The 27,477-nt window shown below is 40.5% G+C and overlaps 1 protein-coding gene and 1 pseudogene across 1 annotated transcript in view; both read left to right on the top strand.

The window, feature by feature from the left end:
• LOC140689670 (H(+)/Cl(-) exchange transporter 3-like) overlaps positions 1-5,938 on the top strand; it is a 41,737-nt gene extending 35,799 nt beyond the window's left edge. Inside the window, exons 5-6 of the mRNA XM_072950632.1 lie at positions 2,791-2,948; positions 3,631-5,938. The gene's annotated coding sequence lies outside the window, so the exon portion shown is untranslated. The remainder of the gene's footprint in view (positions 1-2,790; positions 2,949-3,630) is intronic.
• LOC140689634 (large ribosomal subunit protein P1 pseudogene) lies at positions 1,839-27,013 on the top strand (annotated as a pseudogene).
• Positions 27,014-27,477: the final 464 nt, after the last annotated feature.

Consider the following 27,477-nt stretch of genomic DNA (forward strand, 5'->3'; position numbering starts at 1 on the left):
CTAGCTCATTGCTGGCATATTGTCAAGGAATCCTGCAGATTTAGATTTGTTTATTGTTTGTTATCTCCAAGGCAGCTCAGTCTTTATTATTTCTATTGCTATTGCTACACTTTCAAAGAGCAATGGGCTAATTATTTTCCAAATATCAAAGCATGCTGTAATTGACTTGTGATGCTAATTATGTGCTGCTGTGTCTTAACAACCTGGTTAGTGTTCACAGGCTCCTTCACTCATGGCACTTTTGGGAGCATGTCGTATCCTTAGAGCTAGCACTGCTGTCTTTGGTGACCTGAGCAGCAGTATCTGAACTCAATCCTTCTGTATTTCCAGTGTCCCCTCTAGCCCTCCTCCAGCCCTCCATGGGGGACCTGCAGTTCTGCCCTCTAAAAGCCTACTGTTTCTCAGGAAGACTTCCCTATGAAATATGATCTTGTCCCTCTTGTGGGGACATTCAGTCCAGAGATCTGGCGGCAGGGGAAAATGTTTAGTCTGCTTTTTGTAGAGCCTAAACTGTTCCATGCTTATTTTAAGCAAATCCAATGAGGAAATCGTGTTGGCATCTAACAAATCAGCATAAATGTCTGATGAGGAAGATCAGCTTCCCCATCCCACTCAGGCATCATGTTGACGTGACACTCACCTTTCTTCTGTGAGCAACATAAGGTTCAAGATGTTATGAATGGCTTTTTGTTTCTCTTCTTTAGTCTTTCCACATTCACTGTGTCTGGTGAGATATATGAATCCTGTTTATTTCCAGACCAGCACTCGTTTTTTTTAAAGGATCACGTGTTTAAAAGGCCAGTGGACAATTTGTTAGAAGATAGAAATCCTCTTAGATTTCAGTCCTAAAGTCAAATTTTGGTTAGTGGTGAATGAAAATTCCCCTTAAAATTTTAAGTACGGTGATACAAAATTTTTTAAATAATTAAATATTAGTCGATTTCATTAAACACTGTATCACTTATTCACCTTTAAGCCTGTTTCTGTGGCAATTTTGCAATGATTCCCTCTCTTTACTGATTCCCTCTTTATCAGAGTCCTTGAGAGGCCCTGTCATCACTGTCAGGATCATCAGCACCATCATGCAACTGATTCCTCTGGAAGAGTCTAGGGAAATAGGGATGGATGTGGATCATGTAGGTGAGTGTGTGCGTATACAATAAGAACAATTATCAGACAATAGATGCACAATATCCACTCCATTTAGAAAAGAATGTGGCCATGAAATCCTGCTGTGGTGAACGAAGGAAGCTGTGGGAACAGAATGGTCAACGGAAAGGAGGAGGAAGTGAGCAAAGGTGGGAGCACAGATCCTCGGTTAGGAGACCAGCACATTGGTGTGAATGAGGGGAATGTGGTGGTAGAACAATGTGCATGCCCCCCCAACAGTGTAGCCACCTGTGACATGTTACACTGTACACGGCAAAAGGGACAGCAGATATTTTAGGACAAAAATGTTAGAGGATTTCTGTCTTCTAAAGTGTCTACTAGTTAGCCTTTTAAACACATGATAGATTATTAAAGATTAGTGCTGGGCCACAAATAAACGGATTCATGTAATCTCACCAGATGTACTGAATGTGGAAAGACTAAGGAAGAAAAACAAAGCCATTCATAAGTGTCTTGAACGTTAAATTGCTCACGAGAGGACACGTTACCCAAGGTGAGTGTCACAGCCATATACATAATGCCTGAGTGGGGTGGGAAAAGGGGATCCTGAGATGAGATTGATAGGGTGAGTAGCCTGGATTGTCCAGGTGGGCTCAGTGTAATCGCAGGCATCCTTAAAAGCGGAGGACATTTCCCAGCTGAGTTTAGGGTCAGAGGGAGGTGCAGCCATGGAGCAGTGTTCAAAAAGGTTGCTGGCCATGAAGATGGAGGAAGTCGTGGGGCACAAGCTAAGGAAGGTGGGTGACCTCTGGAAACTGAAAAAAAAAACAAGGAAATATTCTCTTCTAGACCCTCCAGAAGGCAGGCAACCTGCTGGTACCTTGAATTTAGCCCAGTGAGAACTGTGCTGGATCTCTGACCTCCAGAGCCATAAGGTGATAAATCTGTGCTCGTTTAAGCCATTAAGTTTCTGGAAATTTGTCACAGTAGTAATAGAAAAGTAACATTAGGGAGGGGTTGTGTAAGGGATTAAAGGTCTGGGATGGGGTGTGGAGAGGATTCTGACATTTACACCTAAAAACAATGAGGTGAGGTGGGAAGGTAGTACCCCCAAGCCGAGTTTTAGGGAGAACTACCTGGCAGGGCTGTGAAGCAGACTATTTGGAGTGAGGAGAGCATTGGAGTAGAGGAATCAATTAAACCTTTACCAGGAAAATAAGGAGTAAAATGTCACAGGGCTTCAGTGGTAGTGGACGTAGGAATGGAAATGGGCAGAGATATAAGTGTTACTTTGAAGGAATTAGTATAGGTTTGATGACTACATGCTGGGGAGAGTTAGCTGATGTGTGGACTGAATGTTTGCGTCCCCTTGAAACCTGTATGTTGAAACCTGATCTCCCAGTGTGATGGTGTTGGAAGGTGGGGCCTTTGGGCGGTGATTAGGATAAAATGAGATCATGAGGGTAGAGCCCTCATGAATGGGATTTGTGCCCTTATAAGGGGCCCCAGAGAGCTTGCCTCTCTCTGCTCTCTGCCCCATGAAGATCATGGGGAGACAGCCATCTTCAAGCCATGAAGCCAGTCCTTTCCCAGATACCCTGACCTTGAAAGTCTCAGCCTCCAAAACTTGAGGAATATGCTGGTTGTTTAAGCCACCTGACCCATGGTGATTTGTTACAGCATCCCAGACTGACGAAGACAGCGGAGAATGCCTCCGAGTTTGGAACTGACTGCCTTGAGAATATTGAAACCCTGGGAAGTGGGCAGCACAGACGTTAACTCACTTAATCCTGCCAGCACAGTAGGAGATAGTCTACATATTCCTCACCACTTAAAAGGTAAGGAAAAAGAGGCACAAGTTAGTAAATAATAATAATAATATATTATTATAATATAATTATATATTATATAATAATATTATTATTTGTATATTAGTATTAATTATTTTATTTTTATTATTATTATTACTATTTATTACTATTACTATTACTATTACTATTACTATTACTATTACTATTACTATTACTATTACTATTATTATTTGTCAAAGATTCACACAGAACCCCCTGGAGGCAGAGTGAGAATTTATACTCAGGCAGGCTGGCTCCAGAGCCCCTGCTTTAACTACCAAATCAGATGGCCTGGCTTCTGTGGATCAATTTTTTTCAACTGTGATATGAGGGTACTGTGTCCAGTAACTTACAGCTTCAAAATACCTCACTATAAGGGAGTCACTAGTCACAGGCATTACAAACCACAGAAAGCTAGACACACAAAACTAACTCATTAGGGCAAGAAAACCACTAATGTTTCTAAACATTATACATGCTGAGCCATTGCAGTAAAATGTTTACTTATAATTCTGCCTGGCTACAGAATAACTTCGTAATTCTGCACCTGGCTGGTGGTTCCCAGGGTGGACAGCACAGGCCTAGAGAATTTAAATGACTTGCCCAGCCTCAGCCAGGAAGCTCGTGGTGGGATCAGTGCTACAGTCTGGGACTTTTCCTTCCTATCCAGCAAGTCCCTCATGGGGCCTTAGAAACTTCTCCTTTGGTGCCCAGCTGTCTATCCGTACTTATGACATCTTGTCAGGTGTCCCAGCCTGCTCCTGAACACCAGCCAGAACCCACTTCTGCTCTTTTCTGACCAGGTAATAACTCTTAGCAACTTCCATTGTCTTCTTGGCATCAGTTCTTACCTGGAAGGGTAGTGGCTCGAGATGGAAATGTGTCCACATGAGCAGCTGACAGATTTTTCGTAAACAGCAGGAGTGGGCAAGAAAAGGAAAATTCAGGAACAAAGACCAGTGGAAGCAAGTCATTAAATACACCAAATGGATACTTTCAACGTATGTTTGTGCTACCGAGTCCATGCTTGTTCTGCTCACTGCATGACAGGCCAGTAAGTCAGGAGACCAGGTTTTGGGGCAAGGAATGGCAGCTTTATTCAGAAAGCCAGCTGACCAAGAAGATGGCCAACTAATGTTCTGGAGATCCATCTTCCCCAAGTCAGAATTCAGGCTACTTTTATATTAAAAAGGGGAAAAGGGTATGCTTGATTGTTGCAGACTTCTTGGTGTAGGAATTCTTTGTTAGAATCCTTTGTTCTTGCAGCTCTCCACCTGGGTCAGATCCCTGTAAACCTCCAACAAAACAAATGTGATTGTCTATTCTGCAACCTGTTATCTTTGCAGGAGTGCAAAAGTGTTAATATCCTTAAAGGTCAGAGCCTTGAGAACAGGCTCTCCTGTCTATTTCAGGCTGAAGGCAACATTGTTTCACAAAAGGTGCAGCACTGACAAGACTGAGCCTGGAAAACAGGGCACAGGGTTAAAGTCAGAGGAACAGATCTAATATGGAGTCAGATTTGTTCTTTTCTTTTAAAGTGGCAGAAGCCACTTGAGGATGATGTTTATTTGATTTATAATTTTCTCTCTCATTCTTTTGAACTCTTGCTCACTTCCATTCCATTTGCTTGTTTTGAGTCACTCACGGTCTCTGTACCCTTCAGTATAATTTACTGTGATCTCAGTGCTGTCTAGCCTTTGTGTGTTTGTGCTGCTTCCATTTCACCTTTTTTGCTCTGATTACTTTTAATTTTCTGTTTATTTTCTATAATTTGCCAACTCATCTTTCTTTCTGTAGGCTTCCTATATATTTCTTAAACTCTTGTTTATCTTTGTTGTACTTCTGGTTTGTAAAAATGATTGCTTTAATAAGTCATGTTTCTCATAATACATTAACACCTTTCACCATTCTTGAAAAGCTGTTTTGTTTTCTAGAGTGTTTCATTATCTGCCATTTTATTATATTCTCTTTTTTCTTTTTAAATAGTATTTTTGTATAAATACTAAAATATTAACTAGCTTTTTTTTTAAGAACTCTTTTTTTTTCTTCATTTCAACTAGAAATCCAGGCTGAGCTCTTTTCCAAATAGAGAGGTGCCTGAGTCATGTGGCAGTCCAGAAAGATAAAATTAGGATTTTTTCAGTGTTGTCTCTCCCCAGTCTGCCAGAATCAATTCTGCAGAGCTGCTCCCAGTGTGCATTTTCCCTGGGTCCACCGCCTCATTTCCTGCTTCCTGCAAATGCAGCTTGTCTGTGAAGATTGCCCATGAGCTCTCCTCCTCTCTCTCGGAACCAAACCCGTGCACGTTCCCAGTGATGTCCTCTAGGCGCTGGTCCTGTTGTTATAAAGAAAAAATGTTGCTTTTGCTCTAGAGTGTGCTACTTACACTAGAAAGGTAAGCATTATCAACACTTTCTGAGTTTCAAAGTCATGGGCGTTCTGTAGCTTTGTAAGCACAGTCTGAAGTCAGGAAGTGTGACACCTCCAGGCTTTGTTCTTTTTCCTCAAGTTTGCTTTGGTAATTCTGGGTCTTTTGGGTTCCATACAAATTTTAGGATTATTTGCTTAGTGAGATAAGTCAGACAGAGAAAGACAAATACCCTATGTTATTATATGTGGGATATGAAAAATAATACAAACCAATGTATAACAAAACAGAAACAGACTCAGATACAGAGAACAGTGGGGAGAGGGAAAGGGGGAGGAGCCAGATAGGGGTAGGAGATTAAGACACAAACTACTATGCAGAAAACAGGTAAGCAACGAGGATATATGGTATAGCACCGGAACTATAGCCATTCTTTGGCAATAACTTTAGATGGAGTATATAACCTATGAACTACTGAATCCCTATCCTGTGCACCTGGAACTAATGCAATATTGTAAATTAACTGTACTTCAATAAAAATAAATGAATAAATAACTAAAATATAAGTGAATAAATAAAATATAAATGAATAAATGAAAAATAAAACTTCTTTTCCCGTGTCCTTCTCTGTTTTATATTTACTGATTTGGGCAGCCTCCTCCTATGTTGTTGTTCAGCAATTTAAGTAGTCCACATACCTCAGCAAAACATTAGGTTTACATTTTTATTTCTTATATTTCCAGTTACTTTTTTATATTTAAGAGAGTAAGTGAGAAATGAAGGCTTTGACCAGCCACATTAGAATGGAAACTTTTTAGTGCCCTTTTAAGAAAATATTTTGGACTATATTTTGTGTATTTTGTTTATTTGTAATTGGTCTGCCAGGATTATCTACTCTTCCTGACTCAATTTTAGTAATTTTCATTTTTCCTAGAAACTGTACTTCATTTAGATTCTAGATTTTTAAAATATATGCATTATTTTATATATGCATAGATCTCTTTTAATGAAGAAAGTTTTCTCATTATTTGTAGTTATATTCACTTACCTTATTTCCTTCAACTAATTTGCAAAGTGCGTTGGTATGGCTCTTTTCAAACTACCGTGTATATTTTTGTGTTTTAAATATCATTAATACATTTTTCTTAAAAAGTTCTATTTTACTTGCACATTACTTACCTGTTTATAGATTTTGAGTAGAATACTTTGTTTTAAAGTTTTTTCAAGTACTTTAGAGCATCTGAATTAACTCTGATTATTGCTTTTATTGTCTCATAGGAATTGATGAATATTATTCTCACTAATTTTAAGAGTTTATTTTTTATTAAAGCATAGTTTCAGGAGTACAACAGTGAGTTATGTTAAAAGAGTTTCTAATGCCAATTTTGATTCTCAAAATTCATATTAAAGGCCAATAAAGAATTGTAACAGTTTTCCATTTTTTTATTCCTATGTGAAGTGATTTATTTGGCTATTATTTCATTGCATTGCACTATAGTTTAAGGGTATAGCTTGAATGATATCCATTTTTTATTTTAGTTTGTCAGTTACTGAGATAGTGATTGATGCTTACCGTATGATAAATTATTTGTAGGTATTTCAGTAATGTTAGGAAATGAGTATTCCTTATCTGGGTTACACACTTCTATACCTAGTAAACAAGAATTGCTCATTGTAGCTTTTAAATCTTCTATACTTGGTTAGTTTCTAAGAAAAAGGCATTAAAATGCTATGGAATATTAAAGAACAATTCAAAGAATGAAGGAATCTTTATGTGCCAACAAGAAAGATCCTCAGGGTGCAAGTGCTACAACCCAGCTTGGGAAGCCCTCCTCCAGGGCTTTGCTCAGACCTTCTCTCCTCGGGAAGCTGGCTGCGCACCCTGTTTGACATTGCAGCACCCTCCACTGCGCACACAGGGACTTCTCACTCTTTACTCCGCTTTGCTTTTTCCACGGCACTTGGTATATTCTGCAATTTTAAATGATTTAATTGTATGTTATGTTCACTGTTAATTGCCTGCTTTTCTCCACTCAGATATAAGCACCACAAGCCCAGTGATGTCTGCTTGTCCTGGTTGCCCATGTCTCCCAGTGCCTGGTACATGATGAGTGATTGTTTAATAGATACATACTGAAAAAAAAGTTTATTATTATAATTCATGTAAGAATAAAAATCCCAAACTATTTTTTTATTTTTTTAACATTTTTTATTGAGTAATAGTCATTTTACAATGTTGTGTCCCAAAACTACTTTTAAAACACATAATATGGAAATACATCGAAAAGACCCATTAGTAAACTCAGAGTTGTTAAGTGTTTGATTCTAGGATGGGGTTGAAAAATCAAGGAGGCTTTTTACTTTGAACGTGATATCCTTCCTCATTTGATGATTTTTATAATGAAAAATATGTAAGTATTCAGTATGTGATTGCAATGTGAAAAATTAAATTTGAAATGACAGATAGCTCAGAATAAACAAGATGTTTTGATAAAGGAGAGTAATAGATGAGGACAACCCTTACTGTGTATGAAAGGAGACTCTAAGCTTCTCTGTAGGATGGCACTGATAAAGGAATAGACCTACACATCACAGAACCAGCCAGATGTCTGGGATCGATTCCTTAGCAGAGATGAGAGAATACTACATAAGAAAGGCATGTCAAGTCAAGGAGGGATAGAAGAACGTGGAAATAATTATTGAGCTCTTGGGGTTTGGAGTGAAACAGTGAATTTCACCTTACATCAAAGAGGAAAATATAAATAGAGAAATATAGACACATTATAGTACTCACCATAGGAAACACCATACATAAAATGGAAAGTCCAATACGAACTTGAAAAAAGTGCTTAACAAATATGGAAGATGCTGGATTGAGATTCTAAGTAAACCAAGGTCCATGCAACCAAAAGAAAAACAATAAAACTCTGGTAAGTGGACAAAGCTCTTAGACATGCAGTACTGATTCAACCCTAGTCCACCCATTTGCTTCTTTCCTTAATGGTCAAGTAAGCCATTTACAGATGGTTAATTTACACTGAGTGACCCTAATAGTAGTCTGAAATCTACAGACAGTACACCTGCAGAAGTTTTAAAAGGCTTTAGGCTCACAGGAGCACTGGCTTTTGGATAGAGTAAGACTTCCTAAGGTTATTTTTCATTGTAGTTTAAACACAAATCAAGGATGCTGGTTCAGTGGCAGACCCATGCAAAGTAAACTGGGATGAGAGGCTGTTTAACTGCCCATAACAGGGAGAATCTGTCTGTCTACCATCCCTACCAATAATAATCAGTGCTTTCTGAAAAGGATGTTGTAGATGCACAGTCAAAATGATCCTTAAAGAGGGGATGTGATTTGGCTTAGGGAAATCCATCACCAGGAAATAACTGCTTGCAGAGGAAAAATTCAACAAAGCACCACACTTGGAAGTGATAACCACACAACACACCACCCCCCCAGGCTCAGTCTTATATAAAAAACTATCATATTGTCAATTAAGTAGTAATTTCTTGGTGATGACACTTTGAAATGGCTAAATACAAAATTGAGAGAAGAAAAGAATTGCTCCCAGTCACCTCTCTATCCCCCTTCCCTGCCTCCGCAGCCCCACAAACAAAACAGCACAAGAGAAGGTCCAGCAGCCCTGTTAGAGTGATTTTCCTGGCTCACTTTCACAAGAGACCTGGAAATAGCATCGCATCAGTTTATGAACCAGACAGGGCCTGGCCTGCTGTGTCAACACAGAAAACCAACCCTAGAGTCCAGACCTGCCTTGCGGCCTTCAGGACTGCTTCAGAAATCAGTCCTAGGGAAGAATAAGAGGGCAGCGCCACCAGGCTCAGGGACACCCCTCGCAATCTGAGTCCTAGCTGTGGCTGCGCCAGGGAGAACAGTCCTGGCCACGCACGCATGCTCTTTCCGGGTGCTGCCAGCTCTTTCAGGCTGAGATGCTGGAGGACTTCATGGGTTAGGTACTGAGCTACAGCCTTGCGTGAATTACCTCATTTCAGCTCCACAGCAGCCCTTTGAGGAAGATGCTGTTCTGCTTCCCCTTTGCACAAAGGAATAAAAGTACTTAGAGGGAGTCAGTTGGCTAAGGTGCTGATCCAGTGCAGAAAGTTGGCCCTTTTCACCTTAAGTATTAAAAAAATAAAATACTTTCCTGGCATCTTCGTGTTCATTTATTTGGACAGCCAGGGCAAAGTACCACGGACTGGGTGGCTTAACCAGCACAGATGTCTCAAAGTTCTGGAGGCTGGAGTGGAAGATCCAGGTGTTGGCAGTGTTGGTGTCTCCTGAGGCCTCTCCCTTGGTTTATAGATGGCTGATCGTTCCTGTGTTTTCACATGATCTTCCTTCTCTTTACGTGTCTCTGTCTCCTGGCTTTCTCTTCTAAGAACACCAGTCATTGGATTAGGGCCCGCCCTATTGAGACCCTATAACCTAACTACCTCTTTAAAGGTCCTGTGTCCAAATATAGTCACGTGTTGAGGTACTGAGAGTTAGGACTTTAAACATGAATGTTGGAGCATGGTGGGGGGGACACATCTCAGGCCATAGCAACTTTATTACTGTAATTTTTACAGACTTAACCATTTAATATTTTATGAAATAATGACCATACATCCCACTCTGCCTATCCAATAAAAAAAATACCTGATTTTTGTCTGGAGAAAACCCTGCAATATGCTAGCTGGCTCATCTCACTTTGCATCTTCTTGGCATTCAAGGTAGTTAGGGTGGCCCCCAAAGTCATACACTAACTCCCTGTCCAGTAGCTTGGAAGCCTCAGTGTGCATCAGGGCTCCAGAGGACCGGCTGGGCTTGGCCTCCAAAGCCAGGTCTGCAGTGGGTCTGAAGGAAGTCCTGGGAATCTGCATGTCTCACAAGTTTCCAGATGACGCTGTTGCTGCTGTCCGGGGTCGCCCTTTGAGAAGCACTTTTCTGGTTCATTCCCAGTCCCCTCTCTAGGTGACTCTCCCACACCAACCTGCCCCTTGTGAGGCGTGAAGCACTCAGAAGAGAACCTGCTGAAACTCCCGCCGCTGCCTTCCCCCCGCACCGGAACCTGTGCTCACTCGGCCTGCCTGGCTGTTTGGAAAGGATTCTCTATGGTCTTTCTCGAGCCCGTCCTTCCATGTGGGTACTCCATCTCAAACCCTGCTGCACGCTCAAGACATTAGTCCAAGCATTGTCCCTGTCCTACATTGCCAAGTTTTTTCTCCTTACAAAATCATCCTCATCAGCACATACGCATGATATTAATTCTCTCATCTTAAAAAGCAAAACAGAAAACACATCTTTTACTGTCCTCTCCCTTCCCATTAGTTGTTACACTATTTCTTCCAGTCTTTGCAACAGAACCCCTGGAAGGGACGGTCTTTACTCAGTCTCTCCAGTTTCTCTCCTAATCAACTCCCTGTGACCAGACCTTCACCCCCACTATTTCACCAAAACTGCTCTTACTAAGCTCACAGATGACCCCCCAGGTTGCTAAATCTCATGGCCCACCTTCTGCCATCTCATATTTTACCCCATGTGGCAGACCTGACATTCCTTGTTCATACACTTCTTTTGGCTTCTAGGGCAGCTGGTAATGGGATTATTATTGTCATCTAGAATATATTAATGATTAAAATTCTGAAAAGCCTTTAGCTTTCTTTCTAGTAAGGTAAATATAAATAGCTATGATCTACATTAAGAAAAAAGTCTTTGGGGTTTTCCATGATTTTGTAAGACTGTAAAGAGGCCCTGACACGAGAAGCTCGAGAAGTACTGCAGTCCTGAGTGCTCCCGGCTTTGAGACATCCCGAGTTGAGGCCTTTCTATTCCGTTGTCTCTCCAGCATTTCTACGTAGAGTTCTGGGGAAAGGTGGGTTATGTATTATTGTCCCATGGATGATGAGGATGTGATTCTCAGAAAGGCACCACCGCACACACAAAATACACATCTTTTTAATGTGGTTAAGGTTTAGATTTTTCTCCTTAAAGAGGAAGGAGCAATACAGAGAAGGGACAAAGCTTTCAGAGTTTCAAATCCTACAAATTCCACAGATGGCAACGGTAAGACCCCATCAGGTTCTCTGAAAGGTGTTCCTTTGCCAGTGGTATTATTTCAATCACACAAATAAACTCTCACAAGAACGATACAGCAAACTGAGAAAAGTTGGTATTCTGTCCTGGCAAGACCCCATACTGCATTCCTTTAGGGGGAAAAAAATACTGATAGCCAAATTTTATTGAAATATTGCAAAAAATAAAAAAGAAACACAAAAGGAAAGAAAGAAATAAACAATGCATAGAACATTTTTATTATTTTTCCCTGAGTTTCAAAATACAATTCAGCCATTGTTTCTTCCCTGGGAAGCCAAACAAATATTAGTTTACAAACTAAGCAAATAATATCAAGAGAAGAAAACAGACTTCTTTCTATTCTCTGCCATTGAAGTGCTACTAACGTTAGCAGAGAAGAATCCATTAATGCATAGCAAGTCACAGTGCCCTATGAGTTTTATTCTATATCACCCTAAACAGGGAAATTATAATTCTGAGTATGCACCTCTTTTTTCCTCTTTGTAAAAAGCTTTCAGGGATAAAATATTGCAACCCACTCTTCCTGAATCCAAAAAACTGTTTGTCCATGAAAAGAAATTTCACCAAGTTAGAGACATTATTTTAGAGAAGCAGTAGGATACTCTTTCTGCAAGATAAAGACTGCAGCTCCTACAGTTTACTCTAGCACCTGGAGGTAAATGGTCTCAATCTACATCACAACTACAACCTTTCCACTACACAGGGTAGCTGTGTGAGGGCAGAGGCTGTGACTTCTTGGTCCTTGGACCCAGTTATTCCCTGCTTCAAAATAGGTTCAACAAATGTTTGTTAAATTGAAAATTAAATATTGTCATCTGAATCTTCAACAAGCACTACAAATTCAGTATCTTCTTCTCCCATCGTTATCTGTCTTTGTAGATTGCTCCATCACCTATCATTTTCAAAGCCAAAAATGTTGGCTTCAATGACCAGGCAGTCTGCCACTTTGAACTTTATATCCAATTAATGAATCCAACAGACTGTAAATTCCCTATTGGTACACAAATCTGGGTTTCATTATTACTTACCAAAATATTACTTTAGATTCATTCATTTTCCCTAGTATAATGCTTTCTCCAACTCCTCACTTTAAAGTTGGCAGTATTTGCTTTCCAAAAGGTGGAAAAAAGAAGTATAACTGATATGCTAAGACAGGAGAAAAAAATCAAATCATTAATTGTTCAATTAAAAACACAAAAGGCAGAAAAAAGTGGAAGACAAAAATAGTGACAAAAAACAAGGGAAACAAATAAAAAACAATAACAAATATGGCAACTATTAATCCCAACTATATGAATGATTACTTTAAATATCAGTGGTCTAAATGCACCAGTTAAAAAACAGAGATTGTCAGTATGGATCACAAAACAAGACCCAACTATATTTTTACATAAGAAATCCACTTTAAATATAAAAACATATCTTGATTAAAAGTGGATGAAGAAAAATAGATCATGCTAATATTAATCAAAAGAAAGTAGCAAGACTCATTTCAGACAGAATACAATGTAAGGAAAGTTATCAGGGATAAAGAAGGGTACTACATAATGATAAGTCAATTCTCCAAGAATACATAACAATTTTTAACATATAAGCACCTAAAAACAGAGTGTCAAACTACACGAGGCAAAAACTAATAAAACTGCAAGGAGAAAGAAATGACTGCACTATCATAGTTGAAGACTTCAACAGCAGACTTCAACATCAGTTGAAGACTTCAACCTCTTTCAGAAATGGACAGATCCAGTAAGCGGAAAATTAGTAAGGACATAGATGAACTCTACACCACCATCAATAAACTGGGTAGTTAACAACTACACACTACTTCATCCAACAACAGCACAAGATAGACCACATTTTGAGCCATAAACACACTTTAACAAATTTAAAAGAATAGAAATCATACAATGACCACTCTCATACCACAATAAAATTAAACTAGAAATCAATAACAGAACAGTAACTGAAAAATCTCAAAATACACAGAGATTGAACAATATTCTCCTAAACAACACACGGATCAAAAAAGATATATCAAGAAAAATTTTTAAATGTTTTGAACTAAATGATTATGCAACTTATCAAAATTTATGAAATACAGTGAAGGTAGTGCTTAGAGGAAATGTTTCAGTATTGAATGTATGTATTAGAAAAAACAAAAGGTCTAAAATCAGTAATCTAGGTTTCCACTTGGAAAAGAAGAGAAAATTAAATCAAGCTAGGCAGAAGAAAATTAGTAAGAATTACCACAGAAATCACTGAAATTGAAAACAGGAAATAAATAGAGGAAATCGACAAAACCAAAAGCTGGTTGTTTGAAAACATCTTTCAAAATCAATAAGCCTCTAGCCCGGCTAACTAAGAAAAAGAGAGAAGGGGCACAAATTGCTAATATCAGAAATGAAAGAGAGGACATCACTACAGATCCCACTGGCATTGAAAGCATAATAAAGGAATAGTGTGAACAACAAAATGCCCACAAATTTGGTAACTGTTGGGCTGCACTCTACAGGCCTGTAAACCCTGTGCTTGCCCGGCCTCAAGACTAAAGAAAGAGCTCAGAGTCAATGACAGAGACACAATGGCTTAATAGATGGGGATCATATACGTCCAAAACAAGAGGGTCCTTGACACAACACTGTAAAATGATTATGAATCAATAAAAATGTAAAAAAAAAATATAAAAAAAAAGAGGGTCCTGGAGTTACATCCCACTATGGACAGCCATTGGCAGGCAGGACAGAGCAGCAGTCTTCAGTACCAGGGGAAGAGGGAGGTTACCAGTCACAGGGGGACTTGACATCAGGTTGGCTTATCAGTTACCAGAGAAACCAGCAGAGGAGCTTGCCCCTCGCCACCTTTTTGATAAACTAACATAGTGGAGTCATTTTGATCTGAAGATTAGACTATCCACTAGCTAGGAACAGAGGCATGTACATAGACATTTACTGGTTAGCCTCTGATTAAGAGGGAAGGTCAGTCGTGTGAGTAGGGTGTAGCTAAAGCAGGGACTAGTCAAGCAGAAGGTGTAGAGAGCAAGAGAACAGCCATATTGGATGGCCTGATCATATCGTAAGTTAGATGAAATAGACCAAAGCTTTGAAAGATACAATTTGCCAAAACTCACACAAGAAGAAATAGACAATCTGAATGAGTCTATACCTATTTAAAAAATTGAATCAATAATCAATAGCTTTCTAAAACAGAAAGCACCATGCCCAAATAGGTTCACTGGTGAATTCTAACACAAATTTAAGGAAGAAATTATACTAATTGTCTATAATCTCTTTCAGAAGATTAAAGGAGAGGAAATACTTCCTTACTCATCTTATGAAACCAGCAGTACCCTAATACCAAAACCAGACAGAGACATTACAAAAAAAGAAAACTATAAACCATTTCTCTCATGGACATAAATGCAAAAATCCTCAATAAAATAATAGCAAATTGAATCCAAAAAATATTTATAAAAAGAATTAAACACCACAACCAAGTGGCATTTACCCCACTCATGCAAGGCTGGTCCAGCGTTTGAAAAGTAATAATGGAATCTCTTCCAACCACAGACTAAAAAGGAAAAACTGCATGATCATATCAATAGATGCAGAAAAAGCACTTGACAGACTCCAACACATATTCGTTACAATAATTCTCAGTAAACTAAGAATAGAGGGAAATTTTCTCAACTTGATAAATACTACCTACAAAACTAAAGCTAACAGCCGCAGTGGGAGAAACTTGAAGCTCTCTTACTATGATCAGGTGGGAGGCAAGGTTATTCCTTCTTAAGAACTCTTTTTTAACATCAGACTAAAAATCCTTGCTAATGCAGTATAAGAAAAGGAAAGAGGTACACAGATTGAGAAGGAAGACTTACAGTGTCTTTGTTTACACATGTTCTTTGTAGAAAATCTGAAATAATTGACAAAAAAATCCAAACAAACAAAACCTTCCTGTAATTCATAAGCAATTCTAACAAGGTTGAAGGATACAAAATTAGAACTCAATTGATTTCCTAACAATCTGAAATTACAAACACGATACCATTTGCATCAGCACACCAAGAATGAAATACTTAGGAATAAATCTGACAAAATATGTACACAATCAGCATGAATAAAACCACAAATTCTGATGAATGAACTCAAAGAAGCACTAAACAAATAGGGAGATATTTCATGTTCATGGACAGGATGACTCAATATTGTCAAGATTTCAGTTCTTCCCAACTTGATCTATAGATTCAATGTAATCCCAACCAAAATCGCAGCAAGTTGTTTTGTGGATATCAACAAACTGATCCTCACATTCATATGAAGAGGCAAAAGACTTTTTAAGACTTACTGTAAAGTTACAGTAATCAGGACAGTGGATACTGGCAAAAGAATAGGCAAATAAGTCAGTAGAGAGCCCAGAAATATGTTCCCACAAATAGTCCACTGATCTTTGACAAAGGAGCAAAGGCAATGCAATGGAGCAAAGACAGTCTCTTCAACAAGTGGTACTGGGACAACTGGACATCCACAAGCAAAAAATAAATAAATAAAGAAAGAATCTAGACACAGACCTTACAGCTTCACAAAAATTAAATCAAATGGATCACAGACCTAAATTTAAAGTGCAAAACTGTGAAATTCATAGAAGACAACATAGAAGACAATCAAAACAGCGTTGGACATGACCTTTTTAGATGAAGTGCCAAAGACACAATCCATGAAAGAAATACTTGATAGGCTGAACTTCATTAAAGTTAAAAACATCTGTTCTGTGAAGGATGATGTCAAGAGAATGAGAAGACAAGCTGCAGAATGGGAAAAATATTTGCAAAAGATATGTCTGGTAAACTATTTCCAAAATATACAAAGAACTCTTAAAACTCAACAAAAAAACAGCAACAACAAAAATACTGATCAAAAAATAGACCAAAGATCCTAATAAACATCTAACCAAGAAGATACATAGATTTCAAATAAGCATAAGAAAAGATGATCCATATCGTATATCATGAGGAAAATGCAAATTAAAACAGTGAGACATCTATTAGAATGGCCAAAATCTAGGGCACTGACAGTACCAAACACTAGTGAGGATGTGCAATAACAGGAATATTCAAAGATTGCTGGTGAGAATGCAAAATGGTACGGCCATTTTGGAACACATTTTGATGATCTCCTACAAAACCAAATATACTCTTACCATATGATCCAGCCCTCACACTCAGGTATTTATCCAAAGAAGTTGAAAACATGTCCACACAAAAACCTGCACTCAAATGTAGATAGCAGCTCTGTTTATAATTGCCAAAACTTGGAGGGAACCAAGATGCCCTTCAGTAGGTGAAGGATAAATTAAGGTACATCCTGATGCTGGAGTATTAGTAAGCCCTAAAAAATGAGCTGTCAACTCATGAAAAGGCATAAGGGAACCTTAAATGCATATCTCTAAGTAAAAGAAGCCCATCTGAAAAGGCTACATGCTATAGAGTCTAACTACAGAACATTCTGGAAAAGGTAAAACTATGGAGACAATTAGATCAGCGGTTCCTGGCAGTTGATGGGGAAAGATAAACAAGCAGAGGACAGAGGATTTTTAGGGCATTTTTAGCACTATGGATATTATAATGATGGATGTATGTCATCGTACATTTGTCCAAACCTTTAAAATATACAAGACCAAGAATGAACTCAAATGTAATCTATGGACTTCAGGTGGTTATGAAGTAAAACAGAGATGACAGCACTGCATGGTGATGTTGAAGGAAACTGTGAGTGCAGGCTTCATCCTTGCTCATAACGGTACCATTTTGGTAAGTGGTGTTGATAATGAGGGAGGCTTTATGTATGTGGTGGCAGAGGGTCTGAGGACAATCTCTTTCCATTCCTTTCAATTTTGTTGTGAAATAAAAGTGCTCTAAAAATTGTCTTTTTTTAAAAATGGACATAAAATATTGCTTCTGCTTTCTTCTCAGTTTTCCCTCTGCTTAGACTTTCAAAGGCTCTTTAATTTCTGTATTAGTCACATACTTACAGTATTCTGCTGGATTTTACTATATGCCTCCAAACAACAGTGTCCTCATCAGCTCCTGCCTACAATTTCCATACACCCTGTATTCCCAGCAGGTGTCTCTGTCTTAAGGTAGTTTTCCCAGAAGCAGATCCAGAGGCAAGGATTTGTGTGCAATTCTTTATTATCTGGGAGATGTCCCCGTGAAGCACCATAAACACTCAGGAAAGGAAGACAGGAAAAAAGAGAAACAATAAGGTGTGCATTATAAGTAGGTTTTAGAATGAGGGCAAATACAGATCAATCTCACTGGGGAACCCTGGGATACAGTGAGGAACACTCTTCCCTGTTATCCAGTGCCCAACCCCAATTGCTTTCAAGGGGTATGTATTCTCCGATCAATTTGCCACTGGCCAAGAACTGCTCCTGGACGCATTTGCTCCCTAGCATTTTTAGCCTGCCTCGTGCATGAACAGATAGAATGTCTCTGGCAGAGTTACAGGTGCTTCCAGCTGAACGCATGTTACCAAAATGGTGACTGCCAAGGACATATGGGTGGGCACGGACGCAGGACTATTTTAGTGGACATGACACAGTCTCACTTACACCTCCGTTGCTGTGCTTAAACAGTTACTTCTGTAGGGGCTGCCTTTTTGATTGTTGTTACCAGTGAAATTCTGCTCAACCTCTAGTCCCAGGGTCAGCTGTCACTTACTCTAATTCCATCTCTAAGTAAGAATTAATGATTTCCTCCTCTGTACATCCATCATACATCCCTAGAGATCAAAATGTCAATCCGTACTCATCGTCTCCTTCCACATCACCATGCAGTGCTGTCATCTCTATTTCACAAAGGAGGAAACACTCAGGCAGGTCTGCCCGAGATTACCTGACTCCTAAAAGTTGGAGCCCAGACTCCAACCTAGTACTCTTAACGCAGAATCTTCTACTTGGCTCAAGAAACCAAACAACTTTGAAATGAACTCAACTTGTATCTTTTCCATGAAGTAACTGAAGACCAACTGGCCCCAATAAGTCCCCTGACATTCCAAGAATCAGAACTGCAGTGTGAAACAGATTTATCTGAACACAACCACTTTATATAAATGATTTTTATATGAATTGCTCCACAAAATCTGAGTGCAGATATGAACATATTTGTATTTCCTATCAATAACTCAATCATTACCTGCCTTATAAAAAGAAGTGCAATTTCTCCCTCTTGATGTGCCTCATTTCCCTGTTTTGTTTTGTTTTTTTCCAGAATCATGGCAGTTTACACAAACTAAAAAGATTTCACAGCCTTCCACACCCAAGCCTGCAGAGATTCGGTGTCTCAAATAACCACTTCCTCTGCATCCTGCCGCAACACAGTGGACAATGGAAATTGGTCCCACACAGTCTACTTGTCAATGTTAGTCTCCTGCTGTGACTGTCTCAGGGGTCTAAATACTACGCAGCTGATTTTCAAGGAATTGCACTCATCTTGTGCCCTCAGGGCGGGCTCGGCCTTCCAGCACTGATTGAAGCAGTTAGTACTCAATCTTTTCAGTCTCCTATGCAGTCAGCTCATGGGGTCTGCTGGCCCCAGATTACAGGATAGGATGGTCCCGGTACCTAGCACTTTATGTAAGGATGTTCATTTTCCTTCCATGTTCTCCCTTGTCAACCCCACTCCCTGTATCATCAATCCAGAATTAGAGTCCTTGTGCTTCTTGACCCTATTAACAGGTGTGATGCTCAGCCCACAAATTCAATTAAGCAAGAAACAGACAATCCTGTGCAGCATAAAACTCAATTTAATTTTTATTGAGACTCACCTTACCCACAAAGGTAGTGGGAAACTTAAGCTTAGTCCCATTCATGATTTTCTGTCTCTTTCTGGGGCCTTGGAGGGTGCCTTGGGATTCAGGAGTGGGAACTCTCTGATCCTCAAGCACTCGCCCATACAGATAGCTGCTGGGACGCCCTCAGCGCTAATGCTCATGCGCCTTTCTAACCCGCTGGCTCGCCCTGCTATCAGCACAGTGGGGCATGGGACTCCTCTCTGAGCTGATCTATGAATCCCATCTTCTCAGACACCCGCATAGCCATGTCCACTCAGAGATTCTGCCCTCGCTCACCATTCCTGGTGATGGCCGAGGCCCCAGCCACTACCACACCGGGGCCTGTGCGTGCTGTCTTGTTTTCTGCCTCCAGACTAAGACACATCCCTCTAGCCATGTGGGGCCGAGTCCCGCTCTGCCTGCTGCTTTGGGCCAAGTATTTTGTCCAATATGCCGCTGCTCTTTCCTCCATGGGGCTTTTGAAAATCAAACAGATAAGATAACAAATAAAAAGCCCCAAAGATGAGCAAGCTCTTTCTACTTTCTGCCTTTTCATACCTCTTCCCTGAATTGGATGGAAGGAAGAGAGAAAAATTTAGGGAGAAAGATTCCAGAGCAATATTGCAAACTGTTACCTTAGATACACCTATAAGATAAAAATAACCCTTTCTACAGGTTCTGTCTTTACACTCCACAAAGCTAACACCCTAAGCCCTGCTCATGAATATCCCCTTTACACTGCATTTCTCTCCAAACACGTCCTTTTGCCCTGTCCTGCTCTTGTATACATAAAAAAAATTGCAGTTCTAGAAAGTCCTGTTCATCTTTTAAAGATTTGCTTCCTAAAACTCCAAGGTGGTTCTCTGAGTACAAATTCATTCTTTAATGGGCTATTCTACAAAAATATATATAATAAGAAAAAAATTAAATGTGTCAACTGATATAACTTGATAAACCTTAATATCAACACAAGTTACTCCCAGAGGACACAGGTGGAGAGGACGGCGAAGCTAATAAGTGACCGGGAAACAATTCTGAGTTAGAACCTGGTCTTCTGTTTCTAAAAATATCACTTCATTTTAAAAGACCTAAGTATTTCTAGATAAAGCAAACCTTTACCTTTGCCCAAACAGGGGGAAATAGTTTCCCGAGTGCCTGTTCTTCTATTTTAACAAGCATCATGTTAGACAGTAAAAGAAATGATCAGAAAATTGTTTAAAAAAAAAAACCAAATCTGCTATTTAGATACAGGGATAATAGTCCTCCTTGGATGAGATACTCTGACGATGCTGCTCAGAGGCTGCTCAGGAGGAAAAAAAAAGAAAAATGCAACCGTTAGGTCTCAGGTAAATAACTGTTTATTGCAATTTAAGCTAATAGTTATTCATTATTCAGTCAACTATTTGGTACAAATAAATATTCTCCCACTTGTTAGTCCCTGAGGCCTTTCTTAATCCTATCTGGGTTTACTTTCAGTGAATTTCTGAGTAAGCACAAGTTATAGGTTGGCTGCATCTTGAGCTAGGGACACCCATGGTGTAACTGCTTCTTTTTTTTTTTTTCATTTCAAAGGAAACGGTCCATCCGAAGTGAAACCTGCTGTGTTGTTTCAGTGGTAGAGGATGTTTTCGTCTTTGTTGGTGGTGTTACAGTTGCTGTTGTTTTAATCAGACAGTTACGTCAAACAGAAGCAATCAAGTTTCTTTTTTCATTGCCACCTCCCTCCACTCTTTCCACTCAGTCCATGCTGTTAAGAAAATACCCTTGTTAGTAAAGTGATTCATCTCTTTTTTGTGCAGCTGAGCAGCTGGAAAGATCATTGTAAAGGAATCTTTTCAGATGGTCAGTGTAAGTTAAAATGTCACTGGAATTATGGCAATGCCTCGGGGGTCACAGGTATTTTCTGAGGTCTAATGTGTCTTCCAGAGAAAGAAAAAGAAGTTTCCACTCAACAAGGCGCCAAAGAGGACATTTAACTCCAAGCTCCACAATCTGGCATTGGTCCATGCAGCTCCATCTGTCCCTAAAACTGGAAGCCACAGTCAGTTTCTCTTCTCTTCATCCACGTGTTTACTGAGATGAGTACTTTCTCTACAGACAAGCAGAAAATGCACTCCTCTCTGTTTAAGTAACCATGAAAATCCCACTGTGAATGCCATGACTGGACTTTCCGATGGACAGCTGCCACGTCTGCATGCGTCTACTCAATAACGTGCTTTGGTTTACAGGCTGAATCCCATCACTCTGCTGAGAGAAAACCTCTGAGGGGCCGGGGTACAAGGCAGTAAAGTGTGACGGCAGGAAGGAGGAGGAGGCCCTGAGGGGAGGCCCGCTATCCGGAGAAGTCAGATTCAAAGTGAAAGCAGAGCGAAGAGAGAAAACACCCACCAAGCCTGGTCAAATCTACACTCACAGCATTTTAGCTAATGCCACTCAGAGCGTCTCCTTTCTAAACAGAGGAGTGTGGGTTGTAAACGCTGGTTGTGCCGCATGGTAGCTGAGACAACTTACCAGAAAACCAGCTGCATTTTCTCCAGTTTAGTGTTTGATTATGTGAGTCACAATTAGAACTTACAAATTACAAAGAAAAAGATGATTTCATATTTTCTTAAATGTAATAAAAAGTTTCCTGTTTTTAATCAAAGTCAATGCATTCAAAGTGACTATTACTCTATCTGATTTGTAGTTATTTCTCCATGTGTTGTTTTGACCAGTTGGAAAAGTAGCTCTAAGAAGAGGGATCCAAAGAGGAGCTCGTGCACTTCTTCCTCAGCACTTCTGCTTCAGTGGAGGTGAGCCAGAGAAGGGACCATTACTGACATATAGTCATAACTTCTATGGGCGGTTTGAACTTGTTAAAAGTTGTAACTAGGATATTCAGTTCAAATTCTCCCCAGCCCATGTATCCAGAGTTCATCACAAGAGTGTTGACTAACCAGCTTCAAAGTTCCTGAAGGCCCACCAGTCAGAATGGCCATCATTCAAAAGTCCACAAGTGACAAATGCTGGAGAGGCTGTGGAGAAAGGGGAACCTCCTACACTTCTGGTGGGAATGCAGGTTGGTGCAGCCACTGTGGAAAACAGTATGCAGATTCCTCAAAAGACTAGGAATAGACTTACTGTATGACCCAGGAATCCTGCTCCTGGGCATATATCCAGAAGGAACCCTACTTCAGAAAGACACCTGCACCCCAATGTTCATAGCAGCACTATTTACAGCAGCCAAGCCATGGAAACAGCCTAAATGTCCATCGACAGATGACTGGATAAAGAAGTGGTATATTTATACAATGGAATACTCTTCAGCCATAAAAACTGACAACATAACGCCATTTGCAGCAACATGGATGTCCCTGGAGAATGTCATTCTAAGTGAAGTAAGCCAGAAAGAGAAAGAAAAATACCATATGAGATCGCTCATATGTGGAACAAGAAAGAAAGAAAGAAAGAAAGAAAGAAAGAAAGAAAGAAAGAAAGAAAGAAAGAAAGAAAGAAAGAAAAGAAAGGGACTAAGAAAGAAAGAAAGAAAGAAAAAAGAAGAAAAAGACAGTAAGACAGAGAAGTAGAATGGTCTGTCCACGGTGCCCTAAAGTGAAAAAGAACCTGTAGAGAAATTCGGAAGCAGAGTACTATCCATCTGCTTAGTTTTTATTCTTCCAAAACAGGATCTGAGTGCCCAAGATGTGCCAGACACTGAGGACTAGGGGGCGTGATGCCAACAAGCCAGGTCAGAAGCAGTCCGGTGGCTGGATACGTGGGCTGGAGAAAATTTGAACAAAAAAGACTTGAACCCAGGATCAAGAGATCTGACTTAACTGCAAGTCCTTAGGCTTTGAAACTGTGTCACCTGTTAAATGGCCACCCTTTCCTGTCCCTCCGAACACTCAGACTACTTGAAAATTTTCCTCTGAATGCCCTTGCATGGTTGCATGTGAAACCCCATTCCCCCTTCACTTTAATTACATGATATTCCTTTCACCAACTCTGTCTGCCTGACAAGTTCCCATTCATCTTTCAGGACATAACACCTAAATTTCAGCCTCTGGGAAGTTTTCTCCTGGCTCTCAGCAGGCAGGCCCTCCCTCCTCTGCCTCACCAGATATGGAACGTTCCTCTGATGGTCTTTTCCCCCGCTGGGCTGGAGGCTTCCAAAAGGCAGGCATTGTGATCTGTTTGTCTTAGCCTCCTCAGCATATGGCACAGCTTCTGGAACAAAACAGACCGTATCAGGAGGTGAGACAGTGAACAAGGATGGTAAGAGCAAACTCCAAGCAAAATAAGGAATGCCACGCTCCCTAATTCTGAGAGTTTTATAGCATGTGAGAATGCCTCAATTACAAAATCCCACACAATTATTAGCAAACAACTGCATATTTTGTGCCCATATATAGTAAGCATAGAGTGTGCGCTGTTAGGTACCAAGCCAAGGGTAGATGGTGTGTGCTTCTTGTGACTTTATTAAAAAGCTTTCCAGAAGAAAAAAAAAATCCTGTCTCTTCATTTTAAATATATTCTCATGGAGACTTCAATTTCCCTGGAATTTAGATTAATAATTCCAGTAATACAATATGTGTCAAACATCACAACGTCTAAAAGAGATTAAATAACTTGCCTTGACACATAAAAAGAAGAGATTGATGAAAAAAAATCTCTGGAAAGAGATTTTGATACCAAATTAAGATTTCAAAGGAAGTTGATAAACAGCAGCTTAAGAATTGGCGTATTTCCCTATGAATCTGTGTTCAGGCACGGCCTCCAAAACACCATGTGGCCGGGATTCTCCTTGTGTCCCCGCCCCTTGGCACTTGAATTCTGACTTGGTCTCTGTACCCGCTCCTCACATGTACAAGTCTGGTCTTGCTTAGAGCTCTCTAGGCTTTTAAATATATTCTTTGTTCCCATTATTGCGTACATTTCTGCTAGTTGGGTTCTGAGATGTAACTTCTTACAGCAGTTCTCATTTTGTTCAAGCTACTTTTCCTCAGGCTACTTTAGATAAATCCCCTGCCCAGGACCCTCTGACCTCAGGGTTTATCTTTTGCTCAGTCAGAGCCCAGCAGCTTATGAAATGTGACATACGGTGTCATCAGAGTGCCCACAGCTCTGAACCCAATGCCGGGCAGCTTGAGGGCACTCAATAAATACATGTGAAATGTACTAATTGTATATTTGTTTCTTATCTATAGTGTGACTGTAGCTTTTGTCATATTGAGCCCGAGATAATAGAAAAAAATCAATGAAATGAGATTTTAAGTCAGGATAAGGAACACACACACACACACACACACACACAAAGGCAGAATGAAATTTAGGAGCAAATCCATGGGGCACTGTGGAGTAAGAAAGGAAAAAGGAACAAGAGTAAAACTAAGACGCAAGAGGTGGATTTGTGGAAAACTATTGAAAATTAATTTCCGGGCCCCTTAGTTCCATTGCACAGATGAAGAAACTGAGACACAGAGAGGTAAACATCATTGTGGCAGGCAGAATAATGTGCGCCCCCTACCCTTGATGTCCAGGCTCTAAGGTCTGAAACCTGCAAATGTTACCTTACATGGCAAAAAGGATTCTGTAGATGTGATCAAGTTTACAGACTTTGAGATAAAAAGTATTCTGGATTTTCCAACTGAGCCCAATGTCTTCATTGGAGTCTTTAATAAATGGGAGATATTGAAAGTGGAGGGTTGACGAGATGAAACAGAAGAAGAGGAGAAATTAGAAGTATGGGAGGAATGAGACTCACAGTTGTGGGTATTAAAGACAGATGAAAAGGGACCACAAGCCAAGGAAGGTAAGTAGCCTCTAAATGTGGGCGATAGCGCTCAGCTAACAGCCAGCAAGACAATGGGCACTCGGTCCTACAGCCACCAGGAACTGAATTCAGTCAACAACACAAATGAGCATGGAGTTGGATCCTGAAAGGAATCCCAAGAGCCCCCTGAAAGGGACGCAGCTGTGCTCACACCTTGTTTTCAGCCTAGTAAGGCCAGTAAGCAGCCTGACTTATGCCCTGCAGAGCTGTAACATAGTAAGTCTGTGTTGTTTTAAGCTGCTTAGTTTATGGGAACTTGTCACACCCATAATAGAAAAATTAAGGTAATCATATCTAGACCAAAGACTACCATGCTGAACAAAGGTAAGCCTAGAACTCTGAGCTCCTGACTACTAGCCCACCTTGGATGAAAGGGTGACTCAAAAGTGATAAGAAATCTATAGCAAAGGAAGTACCCAAACATGGAGGTTTGATAAATCAAAAACCAGACAAGCAATTCAGAATAAAAGTCAAAGAAAAATCAGTAACTAAAGCAACAAATAACCAGCAACCAGAGTCAAAGCCTGTGCCAGATCAGTACACGCTTCTACATGTGCTTCTTCTTCAGCAAGAAAAAGGGCAGACAACCTAGAACATGACTAGTACATAGCACACAGAAAAAGCAATATTCAGTGGAAATTTATAATATTGTTATATAAAAAATGAATGAAAATTAGTAATTTAATGCTCTAACTTTAGAATTTGGAACAAAAAAAGAACAAAATAAACCCCAAGAAAGTATAATTAAAGATATACTAAACAGAGAAGCAAAATTAATAAACTAAAGGACAATATGGAGAGAACCAACAAAGCCAAAACTGGCTGTTTGAGAGCTCTGCCCCTGTATGAATACAGATGAAGCATAATTATAAAGGAATTTAGTGTTCACTTAGCCAAGAATCATGGCACACGCACTGATGTCACTGAAAAAAAAAGAGTACATTCCAACCTTTGCAATAAGTAACATACACTTGTTTCTCCTTGTTTTCCCTGAGTGCCTCCTGCAGTCTCTAAGAGCAGGCTTCACGGCCACGCAGTGTCACACGCAAGGTTAATTTGGTTGGGGCTGTGGTGACATCCGTGCAGTGAATAATGCTATTTACACATCTGTGTGAGACGGACGTGAATGACGCAGCCCGCAATAGGGCTGCCTCTGAATGACATGGAGCTGTGCTTTGCTGAGGTGTAAGAACGTCACATGTTGCATGAGCCCCTTCTCCTTAGATGGAAGCTTCCAGGTCAAAGATGAAGACTCCGAGGACCTGTTTACATAGGATTACGGGATGTTAAGGTTTGAGTCTTCTGGTTGTTTAAAATAATGGATTGAATGATCATTTTGGTTTTGTTTTTTTTTTTTATCCCTCTACTCTGTTGATCTATTTGACTCAAAAATACAGGTTATTTGGGTATCTTTAAAACTCAGCTTATACCAACTTCAACACAACAAAGGACCGTTTTTCCTCGGCTGCGGCCAAGGTGCTCCGTCCTCCTGAGGGAGCCAAGGCGGCGGTGGGGTGAGACCCCCACGTCACCCGGCGCCCAGCACTGCGCCCGCCCCGCCGCGCCCGCCCGGAGCTCTCCGCGCCCGGCCTCGCGCCCCCAGCTCGCCTGCATCTGCTTGGCCCTCCTCCTGCGCGACAATGAGGTGACGGTCACGGAGGACACGATCAATGCCCTCATTAAAGCAGCCGGTGTCGAACCTTTCTGGCGGGGCCTGTTTGCAAAGGCGCTGGACAGTGTCATCACCGGCGGCCGCATCTGCAACGTGGGGGCCGCTGCACCCCCCCACACACTCCCCCCAACCCCCACCCCCTCACACCCCCCACCCCCCAACCCCCAACCCCCGCAGCCGGCGCCACCCTCGCTGAGGAGGAGAAAGCGGAAGCAAAGAAAGACGGATTCGGATCCCAGGAGTTTGATGATGACATGGGCTTTGGGCTTTTTGACTAAACTTTTGCAGCAACACATTCAATAAAAAGCTGAGCTCTTTGCTGCTGTTGGTCTTGCTGGAAAAAAAAAAAAGTAACAGCAACAACGGACCTGAAGCCCGCTTAGCCATAGTGCGGATGTAAAATAGGAGGGGGTAACTTACCAGTTTATCGTCTAATGTGAGACTCACTCAGCTCTCTTGTGTGGACGGATGTGATGCTGATGGAAAAGGCGGCTTCAGAGCGGGGTAATTAACCGGCTCAGATGGAAGGGACGAGGGACATCTAAGCAGTCAGACCTACAGCCTCCTGCCGCTGATTCAGTGATGCCTTGCGCCGCTGGCCGAAGGGTGGAGTGTGACTCTGAGAAAAGCAAGCCCCAGACACTTTCTAACTCAAGTGTCTGGATTAGAAGAGCTGTGATTCTGCGTTTCTGTTGCTGCCTTGTGCCTATGTGTTTGCACTCAGAAGATAAAAAGAACATGT

Source organism: Vicugna pacos, chromosome 27 (genome assembly GCF_048564905.1).
Source record: "Vicugna pacos chromosome 27, VicPac4, whole genome shotgun sequence".
Lineage (NCBI taxonomy): Eukaryota > Metazoa > Chordata > Mammalia > Artiodactyla > Camelidae > Vicugna > Vicugna pacos.